This window comes from Dermacentor variabilis, chromosome 5, assembly GCF_050947875.1.
Source record: "Dermacentor variabilis isolate Ectoservices chromosome 5, ASM5094787v1, whole genome shotgun sequence".
Taxonomy (NCBI): Eukaryota; Metazoa; Arthropoda; class Arachnida; order Ixodida; family Ixodidae; genus Dermacentor; species Dermacentor variabilis.
This window is the reverse complement of record NC_134572.1, coordinates 195,888,047-195,894,855: the sequence shown is the minus strand read 5'-3', so window position 1 is coordinate 195,894,855 and position 6,809 is coordinate 195,888,047. Positions and strand designations below refer to the sequence as shown.

General features: G+C 47.7%; 1 pseudogene; it reads left to right on the top strand.

The window, feature by feature from the left end:
• Window positions 1-212: 212 nt before the first annotated feature.
• Window positions 213-392, top strand: LOC142583836 (U2 spliceosomal RNA; annotated as a pseudogene).
• Window positions 393-6,809: the final 6,417 nt, after the last annotated feature.

Below are 6,809 nucleotides of genomic sequence, written 5' to 3'. Positions count from 1 at the left end.
CCACAAACTCCCTCAGAAGCCTGGAGGTCACTCCGGTAAAACATTCTAAGTTTGCGGGATTGGAGGCACATGGACTGTTCCCATTTTTTTCCGCCTCGTGGTGATGGTGGGCTACAGCACGCTTACGGAACCGCCACTACGGGAGAGCGGCAGGAAAGGAGATACGCAAGCGCTTGGAACGCCGACAAAGAGAGGGCGGTGCGAACGTGGACATGGCCGACGCGGGTCAAAGTGTAGTACCTGTTCTTGCCAGCTGAATATCTGAGACGGGTTGTAGTTGGACCTTAGATAATAAACTTATTTTTGCAAGTTGGCGGAGTGCTTAAAGCCTGCTTCAACTCCGCAGCGGGTTGGCCCGGTATTGCTCTATATTCGGGATCAGCACAAGTATGGAGAGAAATTCTCGATATTCACGGCTCAATAGACGCACCCAATTTCACCCAGAACCTAGCCATATAAAGCTTCGCTGTGAAAACAGGCAAGCATAATTATTTTTTCTCAGGAAGAATATATTAAAGGGATACTGAACAAAAATATGACAAAATGAGGACAGCGTTGAAATTCGACTCGGAAAACGTTACTGTTCCGAGAGAGAGAGAGAGAGAGAAAACATCTTTAATGAGCCTAAATGTGGCTTCAGTAGTTCCCTATTCACGAGAATCCGTGCGCTGTCTTGGCTGCGACTATACGCAGTGTCCATTTATGTTAATGTTATCGATGGTTCTATCCGCTGTCTGTTGTCACCAAACCTTGAGTAATCTGATTTCATGTATGCGCGAGCGAATGGTGTAGAGCTCTCTGGAAGACACGCGGGCGCCAGCAATTACTCTAAACACCTTCAATGACTGATGTATAAAAGCCAACGCTCTTGATCCGCTGAACAGATTTTCAACGATCGCCGACTGTGTTCGTCGCTGCGGTTGTCCTTTGAGTGTAGCTTGCTTTTGAGGGTATATGTTCGCCCAATAAAACGCTAGTTTCGTCAATGACAGTTTTGCTAGCTTCTTCACCGTCGCTACTACGCGACAATATTCACATGCGGATAGAGGCAGTCGAACCTTGCGCAATAACGTGCGCACGCACAGAAGCCTGTGGCGTCCGTTCGGCGTCTGCTCCAGTCCATTTTCTTCTTTCGCTGTGGTGAGTCCACTACGAACGCTATACGAAGCTCTCCCATATTGTTAAGCGAAGTTTCACAGCCAGATTATTGAAGGACCCTGCCGTTGGGATGCGAACGCCGCTCAGGAGAGCCGCAGTACGAAGATGGCACGATGCCTTTGCTGGTCGGCCGCCAAATTCGTCTTCGTTTTTCCGCTGTGCAGTAAAGAACACGAAGCATTACTTTTTTCGCCTTCTCGAATGCACCTCCGCTTGCTCCGCTCCTTTCTTCTTACTGCTTTCTGGAGAAATAGGAAGGGACAGCACCAGGATTTAGGTGCTGCTCTTTCGCTGACATGCTGCAGTTCTGAAGCAAAGCAGGTCTCGCCTGATAGTCACTGTCCTCGTAATGTTCGGAGCACAGAAAGTCACGCTTTGACGGTACCCATGATGGCTACGATGACTGCGCTTCGCGATTGCATATTCTTCGAAGCTTCGGCTCTGCCGGCAGTGTATGACACGGCTTGTCTCGCCCGACGATACTTTTGCCACACCCTTGCGCGCAGCAGCGTAGAGGCATTCTCCTGCGTTGGATCAGGCGCTTCGCTGACCACATTACGAAGCAGCAGACAACCCAAACGGCGATTTTGAAGACTTGGGCCCAAGCTCAGCTTGCGAAAACATGTCTGCGGCCAAGAGCAACTGTGCCGCCTAGACGGGGCTCGCTGCCGTCCGCATGAAGGAAGGAAAAAATTTGAGGGCGAGCGTTACGTCGTGCAGCCAGCCTTGGCAAGCGAACGCTCCATGAAGCCAGCCCTTTGCACAGTGGTAGCCCAACACGTGACCTCTTGCGGCGACATCAGGGATCAAGAATCAATATTTGCTGAGACGTTTGGTTCCCAGTAGCTATGCCAGTAGCTTTACTGCGATAGAAATTATATGGACTCTCCAGGCGCATTCATTCCGTCGGTGTCGCCGTCACCGTGAGGTTCCGTATGAGTGAAAGTGTGTGAGGGTGATCCGGCGAATGCGGTTCAATCTGGTGTCCGCGAGGACGAACGCGGCCCGGATGCGTGCCCTATCCTGTGGCGCGCGAGGCTCGAGAGTGAGGCGAGGGAGGAGGGAACGTTCTTCTCCGGCGGCTGCAACGGTGCCTCGATGTCCTCCTCGCCCGCCGCTCGGTACAGAGCGGAGACAACCGCGGCATCTTCTTCGGCATTGGCCACGCGAATAGTGGACGCCGTAGTAGACACTTTGGCGGACGCCGTGGAAACACGTTGCCGGCGCTCGTGTGCATGGAAAGCGATCTGAGACGTGGCTAGAATTCGCGCTCGCGCGCGCCTCATCTTCAAAGCGATCTGCGATGCTTGCAGAGTGCTCGTAGTGCCGGTCACTTCGTATGCGCTGTGCTTGCGACGTTTCGTTCGTGCTAAACCGAGACATGCATGAAGGTCAATTCACTTCCTGCTGCCGCGATTCCTCACTACAGAATTTTCACAGCGAGTTTCCGCGCTCATCGAGCTAGACGTGTTCATGTTCACCTGTGCGCGCGTGACACCGTGCTGGTTAATTTAGTTAAAACTCGTTGACGGGCTAGTTGATTTGAATCTATAATAGAATGTGTAAGCGCGACTGAGCAAGGACGTGAAAGGAAGCAGACGCACAAAGACAGCGCTGTCTCGGTGTGTCTGTTTATTTGTATGTCCTCGTTGAGTCACCGCTTACACTTTGTATCATTGTTAATTTAGTTAGTAAGCGAATAGTTACCAGTTTATACGAGCGATATAGCTACTTTCCTTACTTCGTACAGCTATCTACTAATTTGCTATCGCAATTGGTGCTTCGCCTGTCGGTTGGAAGTGCGAATTTTTCATTCGGTGCGCACTTGTCCGGCTGCCCTGCCGAACACTAAAACCAACCGCACACTTTGGCGTGCGATCATGTGCTGGGCCACCACGCTCTGCTTTAATTGCGCTGCGCAGTGCTCCCTCCTTCCTAACTCTTCCTCCATGGTCATCCGGCGCCGTCCATGCAGGTGGAGAGCCACAGGCGATGACTGTCACGCTGGTATCCGGCAAAGACAACGTGACAGAAACGTCACTTTCTCTTGTTCACGGCGCGGCCGCCTGACGCGATATTTTGCGAAGAATACACAAAATTCATCATTTTCTACTAGTTTCTGCCTGAAAACAAAGCTGTGTCAACCAATTTCAGCACCCAAGCTTTCATTCGAACTAAAAACTTAGGAGACAAAATTTTTCTTGAGTATCGCTTTAAGCAATGAAGGACATATAATGCTAATTATGGCAAAACGTTAGGAAACAAGAAAGACGAAAGGACAACGCTATCAGGACAGAGCCGTATGTATTTAAGCACTATATATAAGGACATGCTACGTATCTAAGCATGAGGAAGATGCTTTAGCTCTGGGGTTGAGATCTACGTGCATGGGAACGGATGCTCATTTTCACAGCAGTCAGTGTACCAAATCTGATGACGTTTGTTATATTTAAAATAAATATTTCGAGTTAGTCACTTCTAGTAAAAGATAGTTAAGGTCAAGTAAACAGCGTTATGCTGTGTGTGTTTCGCTTTCGTGTGCCCCGTGAAAATGCTGCAAGATCCAACTTCTGCAATATGTAGTGACTGTACCAAGCATATTTTTATTTAGGCTGGAAATAATTTGATAAAATTTGTTAAAAAGTACAAATTAAAACAGAAGAGACTGTAATGTTTACACTTGCGTAACTCATGTATCATCCAAGCGATTTGCAAGTAGCACTCCTGCATTACCCTCGTAAACATTGTAACACGTATGCATTAAATTCATTCCTCAGAAGTTTCCGCTTTAGATGGTACAATGGATGCAGTATAAAGTGAGATATCTGGTTTTAATGCTGGGTCAGCAATTATGATCTACGTGCTGCCATTCTTTTTTTCTTTTTTCAAACTCGCTAACTGTGATGAAATATCTGTTTAAATTTCCAGGCCATATATCTGTGTTTTTTTATTTTTGCTGCAGTCACCGTAACTTGAGTTCCTCTCTCAAATGAAAAACATGATTTTCAAGTCGGTCTATCGGTTATCTCACAAGTAAATTCCTGCATGTTACATGTACTTGAATAGGAAAATCGCCGTTGTCCCGTAGCTACAACTTCCTGTTAACTTCTGTGTGAGAATACGCCGAATTGCATGTGCATAAATAGAAAGCTGCAAATGCGAATACAAATAAATATAAGATATTGAAAGCTTTACACACAACTGCGAAATTCGTGTTTTAAATTGTTGAAAATGTATTCAAGCTGATAGCTAAGGACGAGGAAATACCATCCCCGTAAAGCGGCGCCGGTGCCAGTGTCTTAGAGTTGTTGAAACTTTGAAAAATATATTAATCAAATTGTTGCCACCCACAGTAGGTGCGTCCATCAGGGCGGGGCAAGGGAAAACGAGGAAGTTGATTAAAGTTGATTTGTTGATGAAGAAGTTGATAAGTTGATGAAGTTTACTTGGGGTGACGCAACGTCTATATTTGTGCCACTAATTTATGAAAACGCTGAAGAGAGAGAAAACCTTGTTTCACACCAAAGCGAAATTCTTTGCTCGAGTCAGAATAAAGCCCACAGCTGTTTTGAAGCCATAGTAAATTGGCTGCGAATACGCGACCAGCTAAACACATCGAAGAGCCTCCGTTGTTGTTTCTCGGGTTACCGTGACATATTGCAACACAGAAGACACAAAAATACCGATGTATCGTCAACTCGTGCCTCCCTTTCCCACGTTCCATAATATGAAGATATGCAGATCCAGCGCATATCTAGGAATTCTTGTGAAGCGAAGCTTATTTGGGCGTTTAATCAAATACTGTCCATTTCATTTCTGCCGCTCTTTAGCGTATAGCAAATTGCGCTGTCGCGCGCAAGCAATGCGACATTCGCGGCGATCATCTCAAAGAACTGGTTGGCAAGGCTGCTGAGCAATCTCACCATCGCGTACGGAATTCATGTTTTTTAAGGGCGAGACAGCTCCCAAGAGTTAGGAGAGTAGGAGACAGTCTATAAGGAAAGCATCGGTTTAAAAAACTTCCTAGAACTCACCAAACATGAGGCAGCATTTTCACGTATCGGTTTCACACGGATACTGTCGTCTGCGAAGCCTTGGCATCTACTGAGACTGCGCAGCGAGATGTTCTGAAGGCAGCAAACGTTTCGATAACAACCCTTTTTCGTAGTGTCATCGTTCTCGGATCTACACCACACGGACACTCACGAACAGAATTTCATAAACGCACAAGTCAGGATGATTTTGCTTCCCTTACAGATGACGTCAAGAATTTATTTATTCTGACAGCATTGAACATGCATTTAATCGTCAAGTGTTTGACTTCAACCAAGCCGGTTCGCGAAAAAGGCAGCCGATGGGTAGTTTTCTCGAGACATTAATAATTAACTGCTGTCTGCTTCGGAAAGACTTCACCCAGGAACTTCTCCATGGCGGTTTATTCGTTCGTCTCTCTGCGCGATGGAGGCCAGAAGGAATGTATGCTTCGAAGTATCCTTGGCAGGTGTAAATTCGAGCCACCCTGACGTTTCTCGCGAAGCACTCACATATGTTTTCCATCTTTATAGCTGAAGACATCGACGTAAACAGTAAACAACATTGCATATGCCAGCTCTAATAATAATTTTGATATACTAGTATTTCCCAAGCATTCCTAGTTCCACGAACGTGGGCAGAAATCTACGTAAATGCTATATCTATGCGGATGCCCAGGCGTCCCCTAGAAACCATGCTGCACCAACAATATTTAGGCACTCGAATAAAGTGTTCGAAACGTCTTTAAAATCAAAATACAACCGATACGTTCTCGTTCCCGAACCTTTCTAAAACTGGCTTTTTTCCGGATGTTTGATCATAGTATCGTCATGTATTACCACGTTAAATCATTTCTTGCCGTCTCTAAAACGAGGTTCGCACCACATAAATGCGGCGTAAGCAAACGCCGTTAGATACTCCGCACGACTGCACCATTCCGAATGGAGAGTTGTACGTCTAATTCCTACAGCGCGAACAAAGCCTGTGCTCGGAACGTCAGTGTGCAGTTGGCGTGTGACACATTTTACAACTGCAGTGAATAGCGGGGCGCGTTGCTCGCCTTCTGGTGGTGGCGCTCCCGCATTTGCCCCCGCACCCGATCGATGGCATCCTCGCGTTCTTGCTGCCCTTTCTGCGTGGCGGCGGCAGCAGCAACAAGAGAACCCGGCGCCGCTTCTCATTAGGCGGGGGTGGAGCCGCGCATGCGCATGCTGCACGGTCAAAATGGCAGCGGGGCGCACGGATTGTCTGAGTGGGGGGAGGGTGCATCAAAGTCACATTTTTATATTATTGCGATGCATTCTTTGCCTCAGTCTTGTGGCAGGTTGGTAGCTAGGTAGGTTCCCCTAGCTTTATTAAAAATAAGATAATGTACAGCCGACGGTGGAACCGAGCCTCCGCCGTCCAGCACAGCAGCCGGCGCTCTGACTAGCATTAGGCCACCGTCACTCGTACGCTTCTTCCATAGCTCTTTGAAACGTTGGGCGCGTGCGCCACTGGCAATTCCTCGTTATTCCTGACCGCTCGCACGTTCTGAGGCACCGCCTCCACTGTCTCCGGGACTGGCTCACCTCAGTACGTTCCTTGTAGCACATTACGTGAACATTCTGCGACGTTGT